Genomic DNA, 15,809 nt, shown 5'->3' with positions numbered 1-15,809 from the left:
TGGAAAATTTCCTAGAATTTTGTGATACATTTAAAATCAATGGTGTTTCTGATGATGTCATACATCTTTATTTGTTTCCTTTTTTGTTAAGGAATAAGGCTAAACAATGGTTGAACTCGTTACCACGAGGGTCAATCACTACTTGGGAACAAGTGACCGAAAATTTTTTATTAAAATATTTTCCACCGGCTAAAACAACCAAATTACATAATGATATCTCTTCTTTTGTGCAGGTGGATTTAGAAACACTCTACGATGCATGGGAGAGATACAAGGACCTTTTAAGAAGATGCCCTCACCATGGGTTACCGCTTTGGCTACAGGTTCAAACGTTTCATAATAGCCTGAATCCTTCGACTCGGCAGATGATTGATGTAGCCGCTGGAGGAACTATCAATAATAAAACACCTGAGGTGGCTTATGAGTTTATTGAGGAGATGTCACTGAATAACTATCAGTGGCAAGTTATGAGAACAAAGCCGGCGAAAGCAGTCGGTGTTTTCAACCTCGACGTGGTTACTATACTATCTAACCAAGTAGAACTCTTAAATAAAAAGATTGACGGTTTGTGTGGTTCTACTTAGGTATATCTAGAGATGAGGTGCGATTCGAATGGAGGAGGAGCATGCACAGAGTATCAACCCTTCAACCCTAGCATCGAGGAGGAACAAGTCCAATATATGGGTAAAAATAACTCTAGATCCCAAAATAACCCATATAGTAACACTTATAATACAGGTTGGAGGAACCATCCCAATTTTTCATGGGGAGGTCAAGGAAATCAAAGGCCACAACATCCTCCGGGCCTTCAACCACCACTTTACCAGCAATAAAAGAAGTCGAACCTTGAGGAGATGCTAACCAAATTTATCTTGGTGTCAGAAACTCATTTTCAGAATACTGAGATGCTAACCAAGGGCTCGAAACTCAGATTCGACAGCTTGCCAAGTTGATTTCTAAACGACCACAAGGTAGCTTGCCAAGCAATACAAAATCTAACCCAAGGGAGCAACTCAACGCGATTACTAGTCAAGATGAGGAAGGGTTAGTCACACTTGAACCAGAACTAAGGCAAGAAACTGAGATAAGCAAAGGTAAATGTGAGGTAGACCACAATGAGCAGAAATTGGTAAGTAGAGAATACAATGCGACAAGGAAAGACCGCTCTGATGAACAATTTGGTAAATTCCTTAAACTCTTAAAAAATTACATATTAACTTACCGTTTATTGAAGCTCTATCGCAGATGCCAAACGCAGGAGCTTTTAGCAAATAAGCGGAAGTTGGACGAGGCTTCACATGTGAAGCTAAACATAGTTTGCTCAGCTATTCTACAGAATAAACTACCCAACAAATTGAAAGATCCAGGGAGTTTTACAATTCCTTGCTTAATTGGTAGTTCAGATGTTAATAATGCATTAGCTGATTTAGGGGCCAGTATTAACGTCATGCCTTACAAAATGTTTAAACAACTAGGTATTGGGAAACCTAAACAGACTAGGATGAGCATTCAATTAGCAGATAAAACTATAAGATTTCCTAGGGGTATTATTGAAGATGTGCTAGTTAAAATCGATAAATTTATACTTCCCGTTGACTTCGTTGTTCTAGACATAAAGGAGGATAGTAACACCCTTTTGATTTTAGGAAGGCCCTTTTTAGCAACTGTTAGAACGATTATTAATGTTGGCACAGGTGAGCTCCACTTCATGTGGGAGATGAAACAATCACCCTTCAAGCTCGCAATTCCGGCAACACATCAAGAATTGAAAGTGATTGTCTAAACCGTTCTACTAAAATTGACAATATGGTGCAACCTATTTTGCAGGAAATGAGTTTGAAGGAAGTACATGAGCCATTTTTAAGCAATAGTAGAGGACCTATTCATGAAGAACGAAAGCTACAAATCGAGGAGCTAGATGAATGGCGGACACATAAATCGAGAACACACGATAAACCAAAACTACGCCAGAACAAGCTCAATACCTTTCCAAATTAACTTAAGCTTGGAGATAAATTTTTATTAGATGTCGCAGATCTTCACATTGTCACTACCAAACCGAATGAAGAAATTCCTCTTACGGTACTTAGCATTTTCCTATTCGGTACAGTCGAGGTAACTCATCCCAAGTTTGGCACTTTTAAGGTAAACAATTACCCGCCTAAAACCTTATTTTGATGAGATTCATAGCAGGAATGAGGAGTATAAACTCCTCGAACCACCATGACCATTCAATGGAAAGGTAAGTCAAGCTTAGACTATAAATAAGCGTTTCTCGGGAGGCAACTCGAGCACCAACAATATTTAATTTCTTTAAATTTTAGTTTTAACATCTAACATACTAACTGACTCATGGAATGCAGGTTTACCACACAAACACGGCCAAGCACACGGGCGTGCTTAGGACCGTGTGAAAATAGGGAAAAGGTTTTCCCTAGCACGGGCTACGATAAATCACCACGACCGTGCGACATGGCCGTGTGCACCCACACGCCCAAAGAACACGGACGTGGGCCAAATGTTAGACACGTCCAATTTCAAAATTCATGAATCACATGGGCAAAAATTAGGGAACACGGGCGTGTCCCCTGGCCGTGTGTCCCAAAATCTATAAATACCCTTCACTATTCATCATCTTCTTCACCCAAAATCCCTAACCCTAGCCACTACAAGTCCACACAGCCTCCTTGCCACGCTAGTGCGCCGCTTCCAACTTTATTTTCAACGCCCATTTTCATATTTTTAGCGTTTGTTTACTCTTTTCTCTTTTATTTTATAGATTTCTAATGCTATTTATCATAGTAATCTGCACTTTTCATGTTATTTTCATCTTTCTATCACTCAAACTTCGTATCTAGAGTAGTTATCATCCTTTTCATGTTGAAGTTCTTACTCATTTCATGATTTCTATTCTCCAATTGACTATTTTACGTGCACATTCATAGTTAAGTAGATAAATGTATATTTTTAAGTTTTGTTTTGGTAATTTTATTTTTATTTTCTTAGTCAGTATATTAGGCTACATTCATTCATGGTTATTGTTTCTATGGGTTTCATGCTATTAACCCCACACAAATTCATTCTTTAGATATCTCCATTACTTATTCTCATAAGGTTCTTTGGCACATTTACTTTGGCTATTATAGTATAGGTTAATATGTAAGCCCCATTGAAAGTATTCACATTCCACTTTAATTTCCATTACAGGTACACCATGTCATCTTCACGAGGAAAAAAAGCCGCCGTCCCTACTTCGAAGAAAATGAAGGGAGCTTCATCTTCCTCGGGTCCTATCGCGAAAATTCGTCACCTCTTCCTGCAGTTCCCCATTGGGCCCTAAGAAGAACTTTTCTAGATTCTACGGGCCCGATCCTTGGAAGTGGGCCACTGTATAGACTGGGTCGTGCTGGAACAAGTCCAACTCGCGGATGCAATTTGGGCCCTCCTCACCACCGACCCTTGGGGGCTTTTCTTTGAGATTATCGAGCCGACATATCTCGAACTCACGATGGAACTTTGTTCAACGTTCCATCTTCAGACCATGATGGCCCGCTTTGATGACCCGAGAATAATTCAATTTCGCCTCGGTGGTCTAGTCCACCAATTGAACGTCCCAGAGTTCGGAACCGCACTGGGCTTTTACACTAAGGAGTTCATGGAGGGGAATAAACTCTACGCTCTTAACCGCCACATCCATCACTCTCCTTCACGGTGTTGGAACGCCCTCGCCCACGGCACTGCCTCCTACAATCCTAGCCTCTCCAAGGCATCGACTCTCCCTCCATCTCTGAGGTACTTACTCGCCATTTTGGCTCACACGTTAACAGGAGGGCGAGAGAGCACTAGCGTCATCAATACTCACGACGCCTACTTTCTATAGTGTATGTTGCACGGGTACGTCATAGACCTTGCTTATTTTAGTGCCCTCGCCATTCAACATCAGACAGAGCAGCATAGGAAGGCGGTCATCTCCATTGGACCCTATGTGACGTGGTTGGCTCGGCACTTCGGGCTCTTCAACACAATAGCCCAATCATCCTCCCTCACTCTTATGGGCCAGATGTCCCCATAGGGCATCTCAAGCATGCTAAGTATGAGAATGATCGAGAAATGACGTGGCATCTTCCCTCCTCAGTACCATCTCACCCAATCCACTGAGGAAGAGGCCCCCAATGACATTACTGATGATGCCCCTCCACGTCACAAGGACCCACCATCTCAGCCACCACCACCCTCTCGTCCAGTTTATGTGGCGACTTCATACGCTGACATCTCTGAGTGCCTAACTTGATTCGAGCTGCAATGTTTTCAGTGCTTCAATCACATTGATGCTACACTACACCAGATTTGTCAGCACTTTCACATCTCATCGCCACCCCCACCTCGCGAACCATCTAGCAATAAAGATGTTTAAAAACTTTTGTTTATTATTTTATTATTTTACTTTTATTCTACTTTAGGACTACTTTTTATTTTTCTTTAAGCTTATTTTTATTAGGTTTTATAATTTTTATTTAACAATTTTGAATTTCGGCTATTTCCTATCGAGTAATTATTCTTCCTTATATATTTTCTAAAAGAGTTCCTGATTCTATCACAGTTATAAAGAGGTCCAATGCTCACTATTACTCAAGGACTCGAAACTCCACTGGGGAAGGTTCTCCACGACTGCCATGTCCTGCTCGACCACGACCATAACCAACTTTAGATATAATATTCTTTTCGCGTAGGACTTATGGACTAATGAACCACTACCACCACTGGAGTATCCTCCTCCAACCTCATGTCGATTATTCTCCAAAACTCTAGTTCAAGGAAATTCATTCATCACCCACGAATTTGCACTTCTCTCCCTATCTTATATTTATATTTTTTTCTTTATATCTAGCTTTGTACATTGAGGGCAATTTTCATCTTAAGTGTGGGGGGTATTCATTTTTATATTAGAAAAATCCCTGAATTTTGTTTTATTCTCATGCGATTTTCTCATATCATTATTAGAATGAATTCCAATTAGTCTATAATGTTTATTGATATATCTTGAATTAAAACATAGGCATTTATGCATTGATTGTTTAAACTTTAATACATTAGGGAATCAAGCATGATAAGTTAATTTTTGAAGAATTAAAAAACTTTTAGGTTGTTCCTGTGACAGCCCTAAATTGACCCTAGTCAGAAAGTGGTTTCGGGACCGCTAAACCGAGTCACCGAAGTATTTGAGTATAATATTTATTATCTAAAATATGTGAATATGAGTGTGTGAAAGTTTTGAGCTTCGATTTGGTCAATTGCATGTGAATTTAGTTAATAGGACTTATGTGTGACACTTTTGAAATGTGATGGGTTAATCTATAAGGATCTATTAGTGCATGTTATGAAAATAATGGGTTTGCATGTCAAATTTCCACCTATGACAAGTAGTGGCCGGCCATGCTATGGGTTAAAATGTATTATAAACATTTTATGTTAGTGTTTTATGTTAGAAATAATAAAATAAAGAACATGGGTAATAAAATAATAGTGGTTAGTAGGAGGAGAAACAAAAAAATTAGCTAGGTTGCTCCTCCATTGCCGTGAATTGAAGGAAGAAGAAGAGGGGAAGTTCGGCCAAGGTGGTTCTCTAGATTAAGGTATGTTCAATGTTGCTTTTGGAGGTTTACACATCCTTTGGAGGGTTAGCCTACTTCTATTTATCTCATGGATGAAATTGGGGTTGTTGGAGAGTTAGGATTCGGCTAAGAGGCTTCAAAATTTTAGTTGATGCCTTGATACTACTAGCATGTTAGCTATATGGATGTGTTAAGTTACTTGAAATGTTAGATAAATTTGAACTCCCTACCAAATTCTTTAGGCAACCCATGTTAGAAATTTCGGTATTGAGATGTCTAGATCTTTCGGCCATTGTAGCTATGGAGGAATAAAGCTTTTGTTTCTTGTTAAATTGGATGAATCTTGTTGTATGAGTGCTTGAACAAAGTATGATTAAATGGATGCATAGATTCAAAGTGGGAAGAATTGGCTATCATATTTGATGCTAATGCCGAATATGAAGATGTTGAACTTGAATAAATAATATTCAGCTAGCATGATAAGTTATGAAATATTAAGTAGATGATATAGTTGATTGGTGAAGTGGCTAATAGGGATTTTTAATGAAATTATGCCAAGGCCGAATGTATCATGAAGTAAATAAAAATGCTAAATGTGCTTATATGTGTATTCGGCCAGGGAAGTTTGATATGAAGCTTTGATAGGTTTGAGAGATGAATGACCGAATGAGCTATAGATTATGTATGTTTGAATTTTTTGCATATGTGTGTGTGGCATTAGTAGTTAATGGCATTCGGCATTGTTTAATTAAAATTAGAAATGAATGCTTGAAAGTTAAATAGGTCGCTCTAATGACCAAATATGCTAAAAGCTAATATATGGACAAATGATACGAATGAATTGGTTTTTGAAATGTATATGGTTGCCGTATGTATGTGTTTGATTCAGAAGTAAATTTGTTTGATTTAGCTCAAGAGCTTAGAGGATCCAAGTTGGATAAGGGAAAGGAAAAAGTGATCAAATAGCCGTTGAAATCGTTCAACAACATTCAAGGTAAGTCTTTGAGTAATGAAATTTAGCCTACGATTTAATAAGGCAATTATTTGTCTATGAGCATAATAATTAACTCGTGACTTGACGATTCTACTTGAATTACATGATAAAATAAATAAGTAAGGTATTTACTTGTAGCCGAATGGTTATAGAAATCTTGTGGATAACCGGACTTAGTTCCGAAGGGCCTGCGAGCTAGTGGTCTAATCCGAGCTTGGTCTCGAAGGGCTTTTGAGCCAGTGCTAAGAGTTGGACTTTATTCCGAAGGATGTTGCACCAGCATAATATTTGAGGGTGAAAACCTATAAGTGTTCTTACGAGAAATCACATAATACATGCTGGAATAATTTTAATCACATGCGCTACTTACTGTAAGACAACTAGGTAAGTAATTTACCCTTGTTGAGAATGTGAATATCCTTCAATTATGACTTTGAAATTCGATGGGAATGCTTAGCACATTATTTAAATTATTCGAACGTCTATGATCTGATTATGATGTATGAGTTCCGAATATGAGAGTTCAATGTCATAGTTATGAAATGTGTGTGCATATGCATGAAATGGACATGGACATTTGAGACGAGAGCATTCGGTTGTGGATTGGAATTGGCCGGATAAATTGGTTTCACCTTTGTGATATTAATGATAAAAGTGATATCTCGGTTATGTTTCTATTCGGCCAAGGGATGAACAAATAAACTTGATATTATTATGCCATTCCTTTAAATGATTTCATTGCTTAAAACTTACTAAGCATCGAAATGCTTATTCTCTGCTTTAATTCTCTGTTTTATAGATTTCTGCTCGTCAGCTATCGGACTCGGGATTGTCAAAGTCGAAGTCGTCTACACAATCTAAGCCCTTTTGGTACTCTTTTAGTTAAACTTTGATAACGGCATGTATAGGATTGACCTACGTTGTTAATTAAGTACCTTTTTGGTATTGTATATATATTAGGTTGGCCATGCGAAAATGGCTTATATATTTTGAGCATAACGTTATAATCATTTTGTATATATATGGTTAGTGAGAGGTGTGGAAATGCTTGGCAATGATTAGCCATTGGAATGGTTAATCACGATCATATTTGGTGCTATATATGTCAAAAGGCTAGTTGAACCATGGAAACTATGAAATAGGTACAATCTGCCTTAAAATAGATGCTGACAGCAGCAGTGATGTGAGTTTGAAAAATCACTAAAAATAGTATAAAAGTAATTAAATAATGAATGAATTATGTAATTTAATCTTGATGAGTCTATTTTCATATGGAAGAAGCGTAACAACCATATGAGCCGTATTTTGTAAGATGTTTAAGTTTTTGTGAGACAGGGCCAGAGCGATTACTGGATCCTCTGTTCTGACTTTGGAAATTTACCATAAATTAACCAGAGATAATTAGAAGTCATTCTTTATATGTATAGATTCCTTTTTGAGTATAGTTTCATTAGAAACAAACGGCATAAGTATTGAAGCTCTGCACAGGGAGATATCTAAGTCGTAATGCATGAAGGTCAGAGTAGTCGAACCCTGAAATAGGGGAGACTTTAAATAATAAACTGTACTAATTGGCTTGACCAAAAATTCTAGAAAAAAATTTTGTAGATGGACATATGAGTCTAGTTTCAAGAAAAATTTTTGGAACCGGTTTTCGAGTTTTGGAACTCGAGATATGATTTTTAAGGTGACAGTGACGCAGTTAGCCAGCTTGTCTGAAAATTTTAAAATGAACTCTGCAAATAAATGAATTAAGTTTGTTAGCACCACGTGTTCGACTCCGGCAACGGTCTCGGGTATGGGGTGTTACAATTTTATTGGTATCAGAGCTACGGTTTAGTCGATTCTAGGACTACCGTACTATGTTTGGGTCTAGCTCTACATGCCATTGTGTGTTTATTTGATAGTGTGGCGATTTCTAACAGTTAAAAATGTGTTTATTTATAGTAATGGATCCCGATCCCAACCGAGCGGTAGCTGATGATCTTGAGAGTGTAGCGCCTGCTCCCGCACAAGGGACAGCGCGGGTGGACTCTCAACCTATTGCTAGTAATCAGAATGATGAAGCTAGACAAGCTTTTTATAGCGTGATGAATGATTGGTTCAACCAATACATTCGAACTAATACAGCTGTTCCACAACCCCCATTCCCGACCAATACAACCCCTGCACCTGCGATAGCTCCGGTAACCGACCAAATAAGGTTAAATAAGCCCCCAGTTGACAGAATCCGAAAACACGGGGCTACTGAATTTAAAGCTACAGACAGCGACGATGCCGAGCAAGCTGAATTTTGGTTGGACAACACTATTCGGGTACTTGATGAACTATCTTGCACACTCGATGAATGCCTTAAGTGCACTATCTCCTTGCTACGTGATTCTGCCTACTATTGGTGGAATACGTTGATTTCGGTTGTGCCCAGAGAGCAAGTAACTTGGGAGTTTTTCCAAACCCAGTTTCGAAAAAAGTGTATCAGCCAGAGATTCATTGATCAAAAACGGAAGGAATTTCTTGAACTTAAACAAGGTTCCATGTTGGTTACTGATTATGAACGAAAGTTTCTAAGACTTAGCCGGTACGCTCGGGAATGCATTTCCTCAGAAGCTGTAATGTGCAAACGTTTCGAGGACGGACTGAACGATGATATAAAACTGTATGTTGGCATTTTAGAAATCAGAGAATTTGTGGTACTTGTCGAGCGAGCGTGCAAAGCCGAAGAGCTCAGTAAGGAGAAAAGAAAAGCTGATATGGGAGCAAAGGAGTTTTGTAAGAGATCTTCGGGAAAGCCCTTTCAACAGTTATCGAAGAAATTTAGAGATGGTTTAGGCCGATCTAGAGACACTTCGGGCTTTTCTAGACGAGATCGTGATCGACCCCCTGTGAGTACACGAGTCACTTCGGTGGCTAGTGTTGGAAATGATCGTCAAGACAGGACAGAGTGCCAGTATTATGGTAAATGGCATTCGGGAAGTTGTAGATTCCATGACCGCTCCTGTTATGAGTGCGGATCAGCTGACCACTTTATCAAGGATTGCCCGAGACTGTCTGAACAGAATGTAAATCAGAGTGGGAAACCGGGTGCTACTACTGCTCGAGGTAGACCATCTAAGAATGCGGGAAATCCTAGTGGCGGTCAGAGAGGATCTAGAGACGCTACAACCAGATCTGAGGCTCGTGCTCCTTCTAGAGCCTATTCTATACGTGCACGCGAGGATGCTTCTTCGCCTGATGTTATTACCGGTATTTTCACTTTCTTTGATACTGATGTGATTGCTTTGATTGACCCTGGTTCTACTCATTCTTATATATGTGAGACTTTAGCATCCAGTAAGACTTTACCTGTTGAGTCTACTGAGTTCGTTATTAGAGTGTCGAATCCCTTGGGTCATTGTGTGCTTGTTGATAAGGTGTGTAAGAAATGTCCCCTAGTAATTTGAGGTTCCTGTTTTCCAGCAGACTTGATGCTTTTACCGTTTGATGAATTTGATGTTATTCTCGGTTTGGATTGGTTGACCGTGCATGATGCGGTTGTGAATTGCAAAAGCAAGACTATTGATTTGAGGTGTGCAAATAATGAGATAATCCGAGTTGAGTCTACTGTCTTGAATGGATTGCCAACAATAATATCCTCGATGTTAGCTCAAAAATACATGAGAAAGGGGTGTGAAGCATATCTGGCATACGTGCTTGATAATGAAAAATCAGGAAAGAAACTTGAGTCGGTAACAGTGGTTTGTGAATATCCGGATGTTTTCCCCGAAGAATTGCCAGGGTTACCACTTGTTCAGGAGGTAGAGTTTGGCATGGAACTTGTACCTGGGACTACACCGATTTCGATAGCTCCGTATCGTATTGCACCAACGGAATTAAAGGAATTGAAAGCTCAGTTGCAAGAGTTGACGGATAGAGTTTTTGCTCGACCAAGTTTCTCACCTTGGGGTGCACCAGTATTGTTTGTGAAAAAGAAGGACGGAACCATGAGGATGTGCATCGATTATCGTCAGCTGAATAAAGTGACTATAAAGAATAAATATCCGTTACCACGCATTGATGATCTGTTTGATCAACTAAAAGGAGCCTTAGTGTTTTCAAAGATAGATTTGAGATCGGGTTATTATCAGTTGCGAATTCGAGATTCGGATATACCCAAAACTGCTTTCAGAACGAGATACGGTCACTACGAGTTCTTAGTGATGCCGTTTGGGCTCACTAATGCCCCCGCGGTATTTATGGATTTGATGAATTGGATCTTCAGACCATTTTTGGATCGGTTTGTAGTTATGTTTATCGATGATATTTTGGTCTATTCGAGAAATGAAACCGATCATGCTGAACACCTGGGATTAGTGTTGCAAATTTTATGGGATAAGTAGTTATATGCTAAGTTCAGTAAGTGTGAGTTCTGGTTAAGAGAGGTTAACTTCTTGGGACATGTGGTATCTGCATCGGGTATTCGAGTTGATCCGAGCAAAATTTCAGCCATACTTAACTGGAAGCCTCCGAGAAATATTACTGAAGTTCGGATCTTTTTGGGACTTGCTGGTTACTACAGACACTTTGTAAAGGGTTTCTCGATGATAGCCACACCAATAACGAAACTACTTCAGAAAGATGTTAAGTTTGAATGGACAGAAAAATGTCAGAAAAGTTTCGATCAATTGAAAACTTATTTGACTGAAGCTCCGGTACTAGTGCAGCCCAAATCAGGCAAGGAGTTTGTCATCTACAGTGATGCATCCTTACTTGGGTTGGGTTGTGTATTGATGCAAGAAGGTCGAGTTGTGGCCTATGCGTCGAGACAATTGAAGCCACATGAGAAAAATTATCCGACCCATGATCTCGAACTAGCCGCCATCGTATTCGCTTTGAAAATATGGCGACATTACTTATTTGGTGAGAAGTGCCATGTATATTCGGATCACAAAAGTCTCAAATATTTGATGACTCAAAGAGACTTGAATCTGCGACAAAGACGTTGGCTCGAGTTGTTAAAAGATTATGAGCTTGTCATTGACTATCACCCGGGAAAGGCTAATGTGGTTGCGGATGCTTTAAGTCGTAAATCACTATTTGCTTTACGAGCGATGAATGTACACTTGTCTGTTCTATCCGACAATGTGTTAGTAGCAAAATTAAAGGCCAAACCATTGTTGATTCATCAAATTCGTGAAGCTCAGAAAGTCGATGATGAAATGGTTGCAAAATGGGCTGAATGTGTTTCGAACATGGAATCAGAGTTTCAAATTGATGTTGACGATTGTTTGAGGTTCAGAAGTCGTTTGTGTGTCCCAAGAAATTCAGAACTTATTTCGACGATTCTGAACGAAGCTCATTGTAGCCGAATGTCAATTCATCCGGGAAGTACGAAAATGTACAACGACCTGAGACGTCAGTTTTGGTGGCATGGCATGAAACAAGACATTTTTGATTTTGTTTTGAAGTGTTTAATATGTCAACAGGTGAAAGCGGAACATCAAGTGCCTACAGGTTTACTTCAGCCGATCATGATACCTGAATGGAAATGGGATCGAGTCACGATGGATTTTGTATCTGGGTTGCCATTATCGGCAAGTAAGAAAGATGCGATTTGGGTTGTTGTTGATAGACTGACTAAGTCGGCTCACTTTATCCCCGTAAGTACGGATTATTCATTGGATAAACTAGCTGAATTGTATGTTTCTCAGATTGTAAGGTTACACGGGGTACCTATTTCTATTGTGTCGGATAGAGATCAGAGGTTCACCTCGCGATTTTGGAAGAAATTGCAAGAAGCCTTGGGTACCAAGTTGCATTTTAGCACCGCTTTTCATCCACAAACTGATGGTCAATCCGAGCGGATAATTCAGATACTCGAGGATATGTTGAGATGTTGCATCCTTGAGTTTAGTGGTTCATGGGAGCGGTATTTACCTTTGATTGAATTCGCTTACAACAATAGTTTTCAATCAAGCATTAAGATGGCACCTTACGAGGCTTTGTACGGTCGTAAATGCCGTACACCGTTGTTTTGGACCGAGCTCGGTGAAAGTAAAATTTTCGGAGTTGACTTGATTAAAGATGCTGAGCAGAAAGTAAAAATAATTCGCGAAAGTCTGAAGGCAGCATCAGATCGTCAGAAGTCGTACGCGGATTTAAAACGAAGAGATATTGAGTATCAGGTGGAAGACAAAGTATTTCTTAAAGTTTCACCTTGGAAAAAGATACTCAGATTTGGCCGTAAGGGCAAACTGAGTCCGAGGTTCATAGGGCCGTATGAAATATCCGAACGAGTTGGCCCAGTGGCATATAGATTGATTTTACCCCCTGACCTTGAGAAGATTCACAACGTTTTTCATGTTTCGATGCTTCGACGTTGCAGATCCGATCCTTCGCACATAATAAATCTCTCCGAGGTTGAAATTCAAACCGATATGAGTTATGAAGAAGAACAGATTCGTACCTAGCTGGTGAAGTGAAAGAGATGCGAAACAAAAGGGTTCCGTTAGTAAAGGTGTTGTGGCTCAAACACGAAATCGAAGAAGCTACTTGGGAAACCGAAAACTCTATGAAAGAACGATACCCAAACCTATTTACCGGTAAGATTTTCGGCGACGAAAATTTCTTAAGTGGGGGAGAGTTGTGACAGCCCTAAATTGACCCTAGTCGGAAAGTGGTTTCGGGACCGCTAAACCGAGTCACCGAAGTATTTGAGTATAATATTTATTGTCTAAAATATGTGAATATGAGTGTGTGAAAGTTTTGAGCTTCGATTTGGTCAATTGCATGTGAATTTAGTTAATAGGACTTATGTGTGACACTTTTGAATGTGATAGGTTAATCTATAAGGATCTATTAGTGCATGTTATGAAAATAATGGGTTTGCATGTCAAATTTCCACCTATGACAAGTAGTGGCCGGCCATGCTATGGGTTAAAATGTATTATAAACATTTTATGTTAGTGTTTTATGTTAGAAATAATAAAATAAAGAACATAGGTAATAAAATAATAGTGGTTAGTAGGAGGAGAAACAAAAAATTAGCTAGGTTGCTCCTCCATTGCCGTGAATTGAAGGAAGAAGAAGAGGGGAAGTTCGGCCAAGGTGGTTCTTTAGATTATGGTATGTTCAATGTTGCTTTTGGAGGTTTACACATCCTTTGGAGGGTTAGCCTACTTCTATTTATCTCATGGATGAAATTGGGGTTGTTGGAGAGTTAGGATTCGGCTAAGAGGCTTCAAAATTTTAGTTGATGCCTTGATACTACTAGCATGTTAGCTATATGGATGTGTTAAGTTACTTGAAATGTTAGATAAATTTGAACTCCCTACCAAATTCTTTAGGCAACCCATGTTAGAAATTTCGGTATTGAGATGTCTAGATCTTTCGGCCATTGTAGCTATGGAGGAATAAAGTTTTTGTTTCTTGTTAAATTGGATGAATCTTGTTGTATGAGTGCTTGAACAAACTATGATTAAATGGATGCATAGATTCAAAGTGGGAAGAATTGGCTATCATATTTGATGCTAATGCCGAATATGAAGATGTTGAACTTGAATAAATAATATTCAGCTAGCATGATAAGTTATGAAATATTAAGTAGATGATATAATTGATTGGTGAAATGGCTAATAGGGATTTTTAATGAAATTATGCCAAGGCCGAATGTATCATGAAGTAAATAAAAATGCTAAATGTGCTTATATGTGACAGCCCTAAATTGACCCTAGTCGGAAAGTGGTTTCGGGACCACGAAACCGGGTCTTATAAATAATTAAAAGTTATATTCTGTGTTTATGATGTGAGTAAATGCATGTGTGAAAGTTTCATACTTTAATTTGGTCAGTATATGTGAAATTTATTAGTAGGGACTTATGTGAGACAATTTAGAAATGTGCTAGGCAAGTGCTAAAGTGGCCTATTAATATATGTGGGAAAGTGCTTGTACTTGCATGTCAAATTAGCCAAACTATTGGTAGTGGCCGGCCATGCTACAAATTATATAATCAAAGGTGAATTTTCTATTAACTTTAATTAGCTAGATGCCATATTAGTATGGATGATGTAATAAAATAAAGAAATGATAATTAAAGGAAGAAAATGGGTGAAAGAAACAAAGTCTTTATCCATGTTTCTTCCTAGCCGATTCTAAAGAAAGAAAAGAACAAGAGCATTCGGTGATCTTGAACTCAAAATAAGGTGAGTAGTTCATGCTAATTCTTGAAAATTTTAGTATATTTTGAGTTAGTTCTTAAGTTCTTTGCTTAACCCATGACAAAATTTTGAGTTGGGTAATGTCTTAAGCTTTCGGCCATAGTAGAAATTAAGGGGTTAGATTGTTATTTTTTTTGTGTTTATTTGAAGTTGAACTAGTTAATACTTAAGTGTTAGTATTTGTACGTGAAATAGATGAATGTGGAATTGTTGAGTTATTTGAACAAATTCGGCTTTGTAATGGATTTCTTTTTAGTATAAACCTTGAGTAATGCTTGACATAGATTTTGGTTTTGATAGTGCTAATATGAGTTTAATTAATTCAATTTTGATAATATAATGATAGCTTAAGATAAACAACATTCGGTTATGAATTTTGTGTTAAATCGAAAATGGATGCTAGTTGAGCTATGAACAATTACTTAATAACGAAGAGAATATAAGCTAAATGCTAAAGTAGCATTCAACCTCGGAGTAAGTTAAATTGGTAGGAAAATAAATTTTGAGATGGAAAATTATGTGTTTGACTAAAGAAAAGAAATCGTTGAAGAGTGTTTGCGAACTTGGTGAGTGTATTCGGTTAGGGAGCAAATGAATAAAAATTTGGAATTTGATTTTTGTTTGGGTATGTATGACCAAGTATATTCGGCTACATACATGATATAATTACATGATGTTATATTATGATTATTGAGCTTATGTATGTGGGTGCATGTATATCTAGTAATATAAGGTCAGTTTGTGACAGACCTAAATTGACCCTAGTCGAAAAGTGGTTTCGGGACCGCTAAACCGAATCACCAAAGTATTTGAATATGATATTTATTGTCTAAAATGTGTGAATATGAATGTGTGAAAGTTTTAAGCTCCGATTTAGTCGATTGCATGTGAATTCAGCTAATAGGACTTATGTGTGACACTTTTAAAATGTGACAGATTAATCTATAAGGATCAATTAATGCATGTTATAAGAATGATGGGTTTGCAAGTCAAATTTCCAATTATAATGA

General features: G+C 38.3%; 1 non-coding gene across 1 annotated transcript; it reads right to left on the bottom strand.

Annotated features, from left to right (window-relative positions):
- Positions 1-201: 201 nt before the first annotated feature.
- On the bottom strand, positions 202-307 carry LOC121213144 (small nucleolar RNA R71). The gene has a single exon (XR_005908514.1). It is a non-coding gene; the product is annotated as a small nucleolar RNA R71 (small nucleolar RNA).
- Positions 308-15,809: the final 15,502 nt, after the last annotated feature.

The sequence above is a fragment of the Gossypium hirsutum genome, chromosome A13, assembly GCF_007990345.1.
Source record: "Gossypium hirsutum isolate 1008001.06 chromosome A13, Gossypium_hirsutum_v2.1, whole genome shotgun sequence".
Lineage (NCBI taxonomy): Eukaryota > Viridiplantae > Streptophyta > Magnoliopsida > Malvales > Malvaceae > Gossypium > Gossypium hirsutum.
Note: the sequence above shows the minus strand (reverse complement) of the source record. Positions and strands in the feature narration are given on the sequence as shown.